Below are 11,311 nucleotides of genomic sequence, written 5' to 3'. Positions count from 1 at the left end.
GACGTAAATTGTTTGCCCCTGTCTGAGACCACCCTCAAGGGGGCGCCATGCAACCTAAAAATGTGTTCTACAAACAATTTCGCTGTCTCTTCCGCTGTGACTGCATGTGAGCATGCTACAAAGTGGCACATCTTTGTTAACAGGTCTACTACTACCATGATGGCTGTTTTCCCCTTGGCCTTCGGCAGATCCGTCATAAAATCTATCGATACCGCCTCCCATGGCCGTTCTGGTGTGGGTAATGGTTCTAATAACCCTGCCGGCGCCCGCCTTTCCCCTTTGGCTCGCTGGCATTGGTCACACCCTCTTACATACTCCCTAACATCTTCCCTCACCTTGGGCCACCAAAATTCCCTGGTAACCAACCACATGGTCTTGTGTTGTCCAAAATGCCCCGCTGTGGGGCTGTCGTGCAACTGCTTGAGTACTCTCCCCCTCAATTCCCCTTCGGGTATATACAGTGCCCCTTTGTAATACAATGCCCCATTTCTTTCCTCAAAGCCTCCGGGGCTCTCTCCCTCCCCCCTGAGACCTCTGAGCTTATCCTGGGCGTATTCATCATTCTCCGTTTCCTCTACCAGTTCTCTTTGCCCCACCAATGCCGCCCCACACACCCATTGGTCCTCTGGGATGACATGTCTCTCTTCGGTTGCTCCCTCCCCCTCCAAATACTCAGGTTTACGTGAGAGAGTGTCCGCCCTGACGTTTTCTGGGCCTGGCACGTAACAAATTTCAAAGTGGAATTTGGAGAACTCCTGGGCACATCTCACTTGTCGTTGGTTGAGCACTCGTGCCGTTCTCCAATACTCTAAATTCTTGTGGTCTGTGCACACTTGCACCTTATGTTGTGCACCAATTAGTAAATGCCTCCATCTCCAGAACGCTTCGTGAATGGCGAGTAGTTCTCGGTCATACACCGTGTAGTTCCTCTCGGATTTATTCAGCTTCCGCGAGAAGAAGGCACACAGTCTCCACTCCGACTTACTCTTCCCGGGTTGTAGAAGCACCGCCCCTACCGCCCGGTCTGATGCATCGGTTTCTACTCTCATAGGTTTTTGTAAATCCACATGCAGGAGTTGTTCTTCCGAAGCGAACACCCTTTTCAGTTCTTCAAATGCTCGCTCCGCCTCCGCCGTCCAAACAAATTTCTTCTTGCTGCTGAGACAGTCAGTGATGGGAGCCGTCAAGTGGGCAAAGTTCTTGATGAACTTCCGATAAAAGTTTCCAAACCCTAGGAATCTTTGCACATCCTTCTTCGTTTTCGGTGTTTTCCATTCCAGCACCGCTTGGACCTTGCCTGGATCCATGGCCAATCCCTTGTCTGACAAGCGGTACCCCAGGAACTCCACCTCCTTGGTATGGAACTGACACTTCTCCAGTTTCACCCACAGCTGGTTTGCTTGCAGCTTGCCCAACACTTCTCGGACGTCCCTCACATGCTGCTCCTCATTCTCTGAATATACCAACACGTCATCTAAGAAGGCCACGCAATTCTTGTAGAGCAAAGGTCCCAGGACGTGGTTCATAAACGCTTGAAAACACGCTGAGCCTGCTTGTAGACCGAAGGGCATAACGAGGTATTCAAAGGCCCCCAAAGGGGTGAACATGGTGGTTTTCCATTCATCTCCCTTCCTTATTCGTATCAGGTTGTACGCCCCCCTCAGGTCCAGTTTAGTAAAAATCTTTCCCTTCCTCACCCTAGTCAAAATGTCATCAATTCGGGGCATAGGGAAAGCCAGATGTTCCCACACTGCATTTAGGGCCCAGAGGTCCACTACAAGCCTCGGTTTATCTGTGGTTTTTTTGTCCACAAAAAACACTGGGCTGCCCCCCACCGCTCGGGACTCTCTGATGAAACCTCGCTTCAGGTTTTTGTCAATGAACTCCCTTAACTCCTGCATCTCCCTGTCTGACATGGCGTACAGCTTGCCCACTGGGAGTTGGGCCCCAGGGAGTAGATTGATTTGACAGTCAAAGGGTCTATGCGGCGGCAGTTTGTCTGCTTCCCTTTCGCTGAAGACGTTGCTCAGATCGGCGTATTGTGGGGGCACCTTCCCTTTGTCCGTTACTTCCGTCCCTGCTAGGGTGACTCTGGCCCCTTCCGGAGCCTTCCCCTCTTTGCAGTGTTCTAGGCAATGCGCTGACCCAAAGGAGACCATTCTCTGATGCCAGCCCACTAGCGGATCGTGTAGCGCCAGCCAGCTCATCCCCAAAATAATGGGAGCTCCTCCCAAGGTAGCCACATTGAACGCTATCCGTTCGGTGTGCCTTGCCACCCTCATTATCATGGGAACCGTCTGTTGACTAACTTCTCCCCCTAGTAGCTCCCGCCCATCAATCATGGTCACCTGCAAGGGATTGCTTAGAGGGATAGTCTGTATCTGGTGCTAAGCTGCAAACTCCTTACTCATGAAATTACAGGAGCTGCCTGAGTCCAATAGCGCCTTTATCTTTAGTGGGTGTCCGTTTGGCAGTTCTAGCAACACTTCTATCACTAGAGCTGGTCTTGGAGGTTCCGGCGTGGGCACTTTTACTGCTCTTTGGCCTGGCTGCTGTGCCCCGACGGTGGCAGCCAGTCGTTGCCTTTTACTTGCTCCTTGCCTTCCTCCTCTTTTCCCCCAACAGCTCCCGCCATCCCTTGCCATTCCTTTCTTTGTGGGCAGACTCTGGCAAAGTGACCTGGCTGTTGGCAGAGATAACATTTCTTGGCGCTCTTCCCCTCCTTCTTCCTCCCTTCACTGGGATTTGAAACTGCGCGCGCGCGCGCTGTTCCAATTTCCATCGGCTCTGCTGGCGGGAAAGGTGGCTCTGGAATCTCTGGAATGCGGAAATCCCTCCAACGTTCCCCTCTCCCTTCCCGCTTCTACAACGCCCTTGCCTCCTGGCATGCTCCTATGGTCAGCGCGGATTTGGTCAGCTGGTCCATAGACTCTGCCCTGGGCGCCCGGGAAAGTTCATCTTTCACCGCCGAAGAAAGACCTTCTTCGAAAAGCATTTGTATGGGCTCCGCCGAGAGATCCCACCCCAATTTATGGATCAACATGGTAAACTCAGTCCAGTACTCACGGACAGATTGGCTCCCCTGTTTACAAGCCATTAACTGTCTGCGCACCACTCCCTGCTCAATGTCGCTGGAAAACATCAGGTCCATGGCGCGAAAAAACTTCCTCGTGTCCTTTAGGATCTCATTATTCACTGCCATCAGGGGCCTAACCCAGTCTTTCGCCCCCGCTTCGAGATGGCCAATCACAAAAGCCACTCGCGACTCCTCGTCGGGAAAGTTATCAAACTGCAGATTGAGAGCATATTGCATCTCTGTCCTAAAGGTGTGATAGTTCCTGGGATCCCCCCCAAACTTCTGCACCAATCCTGGCACCTTTCTTGCGAGCGGGGTGGTTTTTCCCTTTTCTGCATCCTGAGCCCTCCTCTCCTCGAGCCTCGCCGTCTGCAGCGCTAGCTGGACCTCCAACACCCTGTACCTTTCTTCCAGGCTTGGACCCGCTCCAGCTCCTCCTGCTTCTCCGGTTTTGGCTGGGTTGCTCATGATGCCTCTCCCTGCACAAGCTGCTTTCAGAGACTGTCGGACTGCTGTGATGGGCTGATGAGCTGCTTGTGCGTGAAATCCTAGTCCCTCAGAGTTTGGCCAAGTCCGCAAACCTCTGCCTACGACGGAGCCCCTCAAGCATGGCTCCGTCAGTCGCTAGCAGAGTCCGACAGTGGGCGCTTACGGAATCTCTTCCAGCATAAAAGCTCCTTAACGGAAACACGTCTTCTGGACTCTCTGCGCGACAGTTTCCGGCGAGGAGTGGGTGTCCCTATAGGAGGTCCTGAAACCTCCCCACTATTTTCGCTGGAAGTGTCCCTGAGCCATCCCTCCGACTCACTTTCCCTTGGAGCTCTTTCTCTCCCCCTGCTGGTTCCCTCTTGAGCTGCTAAGTCTCTCTCAACCTCTGTGAGCCCTTCCACCTCCTGTCCTTCCGATGGCAGTTCCCTGACAGCGGGGTATGAATAAATTATGATGATGATGAGACAGGAGAGAGACTGGCTTGGTCCAAACTCCCTGTCTTAACCATTTTGGCATTTCCTTTCCCCTGCAGGATACAAGGCAACAAGCTTATGAAATCTTTAAGTCAATCCGACACCTATTCTCTCTCATTCCCTGCGCTAGAATAATCGTGTCAGAAAATTAGGATGGGAAGGAAGCAAGGCACTCATCTTCCCATCACCACATAAATCAACTTGACAAGTACCGAAGAGAATCAAAAACGACTTATTTTTTTGGCAATAGCCATTACTTTTTGGACTAGAGCCAAGCACAGTGGGCAAGTGGGGGGTTAAAGCTTAAAAAAAACAAAGACAGCAGCTGTAGTTTTCAAAACTGGATTCCCATTCTTCTGAATTCTCTAGTAGTCATTCTGCTGATTCTCTACATTTTCCCATAACCAGACTGTTCTTTTCCGCCTTGTGTTTTCTTCAGCCTTCCCTTTCCCCGCTGGCAGCTTGCCATTGCATCCAGGACGGATGGAGAGCTCAGATAAATAATGGTCACTCGGCCCTTAAAAGGCTCGTGAGTTACGATGGCGCTTCAAATTAGGTAGAGCTGCCTTAGCCAATGTTGAAACATCGCTGGCTGGCCCAAAATCACTGCCCGGCTCATAACATGCAAAGGCATTGGAAAGAGTGCAATGCACTGTTTGCCAGCCTGCTCAAAGGCCGAGCCTGTATTGCCATACCAGAGATGCCACAACGGGCCTCGTGTGACATTTAGAGAGCCGCTGTGGTTAGAGCGTCGGACTGGGGGTTGGGAGACCAGGGTTCAAATCCCCACTTGGTCAAACAGCTCAGTAGGTGACTATGGGCCAGTTACTATCTCTCAGCCTAACCTACCTCACAGGGCTGTTGTGAGAATAAAAAGTGGCAACAGAGAACCATGTTTGCCGCTTCGAACTCCTTGGAAGAAAGGTAGGCTATAAATGCAATAAATCAGGGGTCAGCAAGCTTTACCTCACCAGGGCCGGTTCACTCCAGCAGAGACCCCTCCGTGGGCCGGATTGCGCCTGCGCCTGAGTGCGCCAGCCCATGATTTCTTGTGTCTGCGTCTTCATAGACGCGATTTCCGGTGCCACGGAAATGAGTCCCCATGCTGCACCGGTTTAGCGCAGCACACAGGGACTTGCCAAGTGGGTGGCTTGGTGTGGGGGCGGCTCGTGGGCCGGTTAAATGACCCCCATGGGCCGCTTGTGGCCCATGGGCCTTAGGTTACCAACCCCTGCAATAAATAAATATTTGAATAACAAATGTAAGATGTTTTCACCTTTCATTAGCTGCCTATGGGTAGCATACCCTCCAACATTTCTCCAATGAAAATAGGGACGTCCTATTCCATTATTATTATTATTATTATTATTATTATTATTATTATTATTATTATTAATACCTCACCTATTGGACTAAGTTGCCGCAGCCACATTAAAAAAAAAACTGCCTTCAGGTGTATTCTAAAGGTTACTTACAGTATTTTTTGCTCTATAAGATGCACCAGACCACAAGACGCACCTAGTTTTTGGAGGAGGAAAGCAAGAAAAAAAAATATTCTGAATCTCAGAAGCCAGAACAGCAAGAGGGATCGCTGTGCAGTGAAAGCAGCAATCCTTCTTGCTGTTCTGGCTTCTGGGATAGCTGCGCAGCCTGCATTCTCTCCATAAGACGCACACACATTTCCCCTTACTTTTTAGGAGGGAAAAAGTGAGTCTTACATAGCAAAAAATTTGGTATCTCTTTGGCTCAGGAGTCGCATAACTCAATACCAACATTTTCTGATGAAAATAGGGACGTCCTAAGGAAAAGCAGGACATTCTGAGATCAAATCAGAAACCGGGATGGTTTCTGTAAATCTGGGGCTGTCCCTGGAAAATAGAAACACTTGGAGGGTCTGGGGTTTGAATTTTCCATGCTGGCCACTATCACAATTTGCTCTGCCTCCCTCTATCTTTTGACCTATTTCCCTGGCAAGTCACCATCCTTTTCCCTTTGGGGTTACTTTCCCTTTGGGGATGCATTGTTTGTTCTTTTATTTTCTTCTGCTAGTTCATTAGAATTGTCATTGTTTAGGATTCAGTCCTCTTTGCAGGATTTCTAGAAGTTAAAACTGTGAGTGGGGATTTCATCCATCTTGTCTCTAGCACATTGTCATATATATGTATATGTATATGTATATGTATATGTATATGTATATGTATATGTATATGTATATGTATATGTACAGTTGGAGGGACGCAGGTGGCACTGTGGGTTAAACCACAGAGCCTAGGACTTGCCAAGCAGAAGGTCGGCAGTTTGAATCCCCGCGACGAGGTGAGCTCCCATTGTTCGGTCCCTGCTCCTGCCAACCTAGCGGTTCGAAAGCACGTCAAAGTGCAAGTAGATAAATAGGTACTGCTCTGGCGGGAAGGTAAACGGCATTTCCATGCGCTGCTCTGGTTCACCAGAAGTGGCTTAGTCATGCTGGCCACATGACCCAGAAGCTGTACGCCGGCTCCCTCAGCCAATAAAGCGAGATGAGCGCCGCAACCCCAGAGTCGGTCACGACTAGACCTAATGGTCAGGGGTCCCTTTACCTTTATATGTACAGTGGTACCTCGGGTTAAGAACTTAATTTGTTCTAGAGGTCTGTTCTTAACCTGAAACTGTTGCGGGGATTCGAACCGCCAACCTTCTGATCGGCAAGTTCTTGGCTCTGTGGTTTAACCCACAGCGCCGTATAGCTGAGTCCTAAATCACCCTTGGGTCCCTTCCTACTCTTCTGTGATAAGCCCTCACTAGTAGGAACTAAAAGTGCAATATGAACTATACCTTTTTTGTTTTGTTTTTAAGTTCTTTCTGTCCCACCTTTCACTCCTTTGTTTGCAGTTCCTCCATTATTTGCAGGAAACAGTGGAGTGAACCCAACAGCTCCAAAAAGACCTCATACCTGAGGACATGGCAAGCGCTGGCTGTTGTGACATGACATTCTCAGCAAGTCTTATGATCGGCCCCAAAGTGCAGTAGATTACTCAAAACAGCTCTGTTAAGTACAGTAAATAGCTCCATGAAGGAAACCCTAAACAAAGAGAAAAGCTAGGTTCCCTCTGTCCTTTTGCTCTGAGTAACTGCCGCTTTGTTTTCAGCTTGGTCACTGTATAATCTCCAAACACAAAGAAGGGACACCCTACGTTACAGTAATCATTGCTGGGTTGGAGGTAGAATTATCTCTTCAAAAAAGAAATAAAAAGGGAGGATTGGACACACTCTAGACAGGTCCATACCACAGCAAAGCTCCTCTGAATGTCTCACACTAATGGGGACCATTTGGACACCATTTTCAATAACAGATCTCCAAACAATGAGCGATACCCAACTTTAGTCACGCTCCAAGTAGATCCATCGCAATTGATGAACAGGAGTTAGTTGGGTCTCACTCCATGCAATTAGGAAAAGCAGAAAAATAGAAATAGGCTGCAGTCACACCTCACTTCATCCCATTTCCCTAACTGTTCATTTCTGCATTATATTTGAGTCTTTGCACGATGCAAAAGCTGCTTCTGGAAAACCGAGTGCATATTTAGCACTAGTTTCTGTATTATCTGATTCCAGGAAAAAATACTTCTGTGTACAAATTGTTGCTGTTTTGAACGAGTGTGATGCGATACCACAAGAAACTTTGCACATCCAGAAGAGAGAGTTGAGATTGTGGACGGGATGAATGATTAAAAATGCCAAACTGGATGCCCGCTAGATATTTTAGACTGCAACTACCACCATCCCTGACCATTGGCAATGATAGCCGGGCTGCAGGCGATAGAAGCTGCCCTCCAAAACATCTAGAAGGCACCAGGAAGGCTGCAGTTTGGTTAAAAATGCAATCACATTGCTAGGTTGTTGCGTGGTGAGTTCCCGCCTCCCCCCATAGAAATAAAGACACAAGAATTCGAGTTAATGGGTCAAATGAGGCTACAACTTTATTGATTACAGGCACTGAGCGGTATTGGCCTAGGCATTGGTCCTACAACTAACCGGCCTGGCCAGTGAAGGTTAACCACCAGTGGGAGGAGTCCTGCTGAGGCACGTCAACTAGGACCTCCCCCAGGGTCACCACATGGGGGCGTGCCGTGGGCCCACACCTCCATAGGCTTAGGATGAGGCCACGCCCCCTGGAATCCTTTACCGGACTACCCTTTATTTGGGAGAAGGTGATGGCGCTCCTTCTCCCCCCTTCATCTGCATAACAATAAACTGTACTCCCACCAATGCCTACCACCAATACTGTGGAGTTGTGACGGTTTGCTACGAGGTAGGTGAAAACCAAATGGCTGGAGCCAATCTGCCAGATGGAAAAATTCCTACCAGGCTCCTTGACGGCGACCAACTGAGGTTCATAGCAACATCAGAGAAGCTAGACCCGCTTGAGGATAAGAAAGACACACGGACACGGTGGCAGGGGGCGGAACACCCCCTGCCAACGTGGGAAACGGCTCCTGCTCACAACTCCTCCCCTCCCTGAGGAGAGGCTTTGTGATTCAAGGCCCCCCACCTGCTTGAGGATAAGAAAGACACATGGGCGCGTTATATTAGGTTAATGGGAAAGGTAAAGGACCGCTGAATGGTTAAGTCCAAAGGCGACTATGGAGGTGCAGCGCTTATCTTGCTTTCAGGCCAAGGGAGCCAGTGTTTGTCCACAGACAGTTGGCGATTTGAACCGCCGACCTTCCAATCAGCGACCCCAAGAGGCCCAGTGGTTTAGACCACAGTGCCACCCTCCAAACCTCACACACTGCTTCGCACACCGCTGTCGCCTTAGCCTCTCAGTAACAGTTGCTGCATTCAGAGCTGATGTTCAGAGCTGGCAGTGCAACCGGCTCTGACGTGGTGATCTTCTGCAGACCAGTTAGCCTAAAGCAAACTAGCTGCTAAAGATCCTCAACGCTTGCTCAACCTGCACGTGGTCGAGAAGGTCCTTCCTGGAGGTCTTAATCCAATGAGAAGCAGCAGCGCAATGGCTGGGAAATGCTGCCGCGGCCACGTCTGAGCGGCTAAACCCCACCCCCCAGCCTCCAGCCAATTGGCTGGCCACCTGGGGGAGTGGCGCAGCAGCTGGGCAGGGGGCGGAACATGGGAAATGGCTCCCGCTCACAACTCCTCCCCTCCCTGAAGAGGAGAGGCTTTGTCTAAACCACTGAGTCTCTTGGGCTTGCCGATCGGAAGGCCGGCGGTTCAAATCCACGGGATGGGGTGACCTGTGTTGCTCTGTCCCAATTTCTACCAACCTAGCAGTTCGAAAGCATACCAGTGCAAGTTGATAAATAGGTACCGCTGCAGCGGGGAGGTAAATGGCATTTCTGTGCCCTATGGCACTTGTCACTGTGTCCCGTTGCACCAGAAGCAGTTTAGTCCTGCTGGCCACATGACCCGGAAAGTTGTCTGTGGACAAACGCCGGCTCCCTCGACTTGAAAGTGAGATGAGCGCCGCAACTCCATAGTTGCCTTTGATGGAACTTAACTGTCCAGGGCTCCTTTACCTTTTTAAAGAAATACCAAGGGGGGGGGGGGGCAACAGAGAAAGTTTCTGAGAGCATGAAGGAAAACCACACAGAACAAAGTCTTTAGGCTTATTGCAGGTCATTTTGTCCATAAGCATCATCTTTATACAGTGGTACCTCAGGTTAAGTACTTAATTCGTTCTGGAGGTCCATTCTTAATCTGAAACTATTCTTAACCTGAAGCACCACTTTAGTTAATGGGGCCTCCCGCTGCCGCCACACAATTTCTGTTCTCATCCTGAAGCAAAGTTCTTAACCTGAAACACTATTTCTGGGTTAGCGGAGTCTGTAACCTGAAGCGTATGTAACCTGAAGTGTATGTAACCCGAGGTACCACTATATAAACAACAACAACCCCAACCACATCCAGTCATTCTTCCTGGAATTGTTAACAGCATTAAAAAAAGAAGAAGACTACTCCTGATTCAATTGAGCTTTCTTGAAAGGTGTCTACTTTCTAGTTTATTTGCTTTTGCTGTTCGATACACCCTTTTAGATACAGGAACCCATCTGATATTGAATCCATTCTGGTATTTTCACTTAGAATCTGAAAACAAAATCTGGAAAGCAGGGGTATTTTTGCTTTCATTTTATTAACAGCTATTTTTTCATTTCAGATTCCTGATTCATTTTGTTCTTCCGCGAAAAGGCTCTGCTTTCTACTGTTCAGGGGTACCCTTTCAAATACAGGAATCCGTCTGATATTGGATCCATGCTGGTATTTTCCTAAAACAGAATACAGAAAGCAAGAAAACGCCTTTATTTCTTTACTTTCTTTTTACTAGCCATGAATATGCAGCACTGAGGAGGATAATATTGTTACAACTGAAACGATGGGCGTAGCCGGGGGGCAGGGAGTGGCAGCTGCCCCCGCTAAATCAATAAAAATCAATAAAAATACATATCTAACTGAGATTCTGCCTCCCCTAACAAAAGGCCTTGCCCCCCCCCAAAAAAACCAGCTGGCTAAGCTCATAGCTGAAACCGAAACAAGCAGTCTGTTTCACCCCATCCTTCATCGATTGTTCAATTTGGCCAGCTCACGGTATTATTTATTACAATTATATTGGCTATTTCATAAAGCCACTTCCGACATCAGGAGGAGGTGGGATTGCGGGCTCATGCCCCCAAAACGTGTGCGGGACTGTTTCCAGCCCCATGCGATGAGGGGAATCCTCGGGCCGCATCATCCCCTGAGCCAGCCAATCAGCTGGCTTGGGGTGTGTGGCTTGCCCCATTTAAGGCAAGCGCGGCCCTGGGATCTCCTTCTTTGGTCCACACAGCTATTGTGGTTTCCCACCCACCTGCCCTTTCTTTTTTCTTTTTTAAGGTTCCCCTTCTGACCTTGCTATGGACTTTGGTTGGTCATCGTTAAGGGGCCTGGTAGGAATTTTTTCCACTTGACAAATTGGCACTGGACATTTGGTTTTTCGTCTACCTCATAGCAAATTGTCACAACTCCTTGGTTTTGGCAGTTAGGCATTGGTAGGGGTATTGTTATGTAGATGTGTTGGGGGGGGGAGCGCCATCACCTCCCCCAAATATTGAAGGGTAGTCCGGTAAAGGATTCCGAGGACATTGCCTCGTCCGAAGCCTATGGATGCCAGGGCCTAAAGCGCGCCCCCGATCAGTGACCCTGGGGGAGTCCCTAGTTGATGTGCATCAGCAGGGCTCCCCCTGCTGGTGTTGACGCTTCCTGGTTTTCAAACTAACAGGCTGAAGCCAGATAGTCTGAT

The sequence above is a fragment of the Podarcis muralis genome, chromosome 10, assembly GCF_964188315.1.
Source record: "Podarcis muralis chromosome 10, rPodMur119.hap1.1, whole genome shotgun sequence".
In the NCBI taxonomy this organism is placed as follows: domain Eukaryota; kingdom Metazoa; phylum Chordata; class Lepidosauria; order Squamata; family Lacertidae; genus Podarcis; species Podarcis muralis.
Note: the sequence above shows the minus strand (reverse complement) of the source record.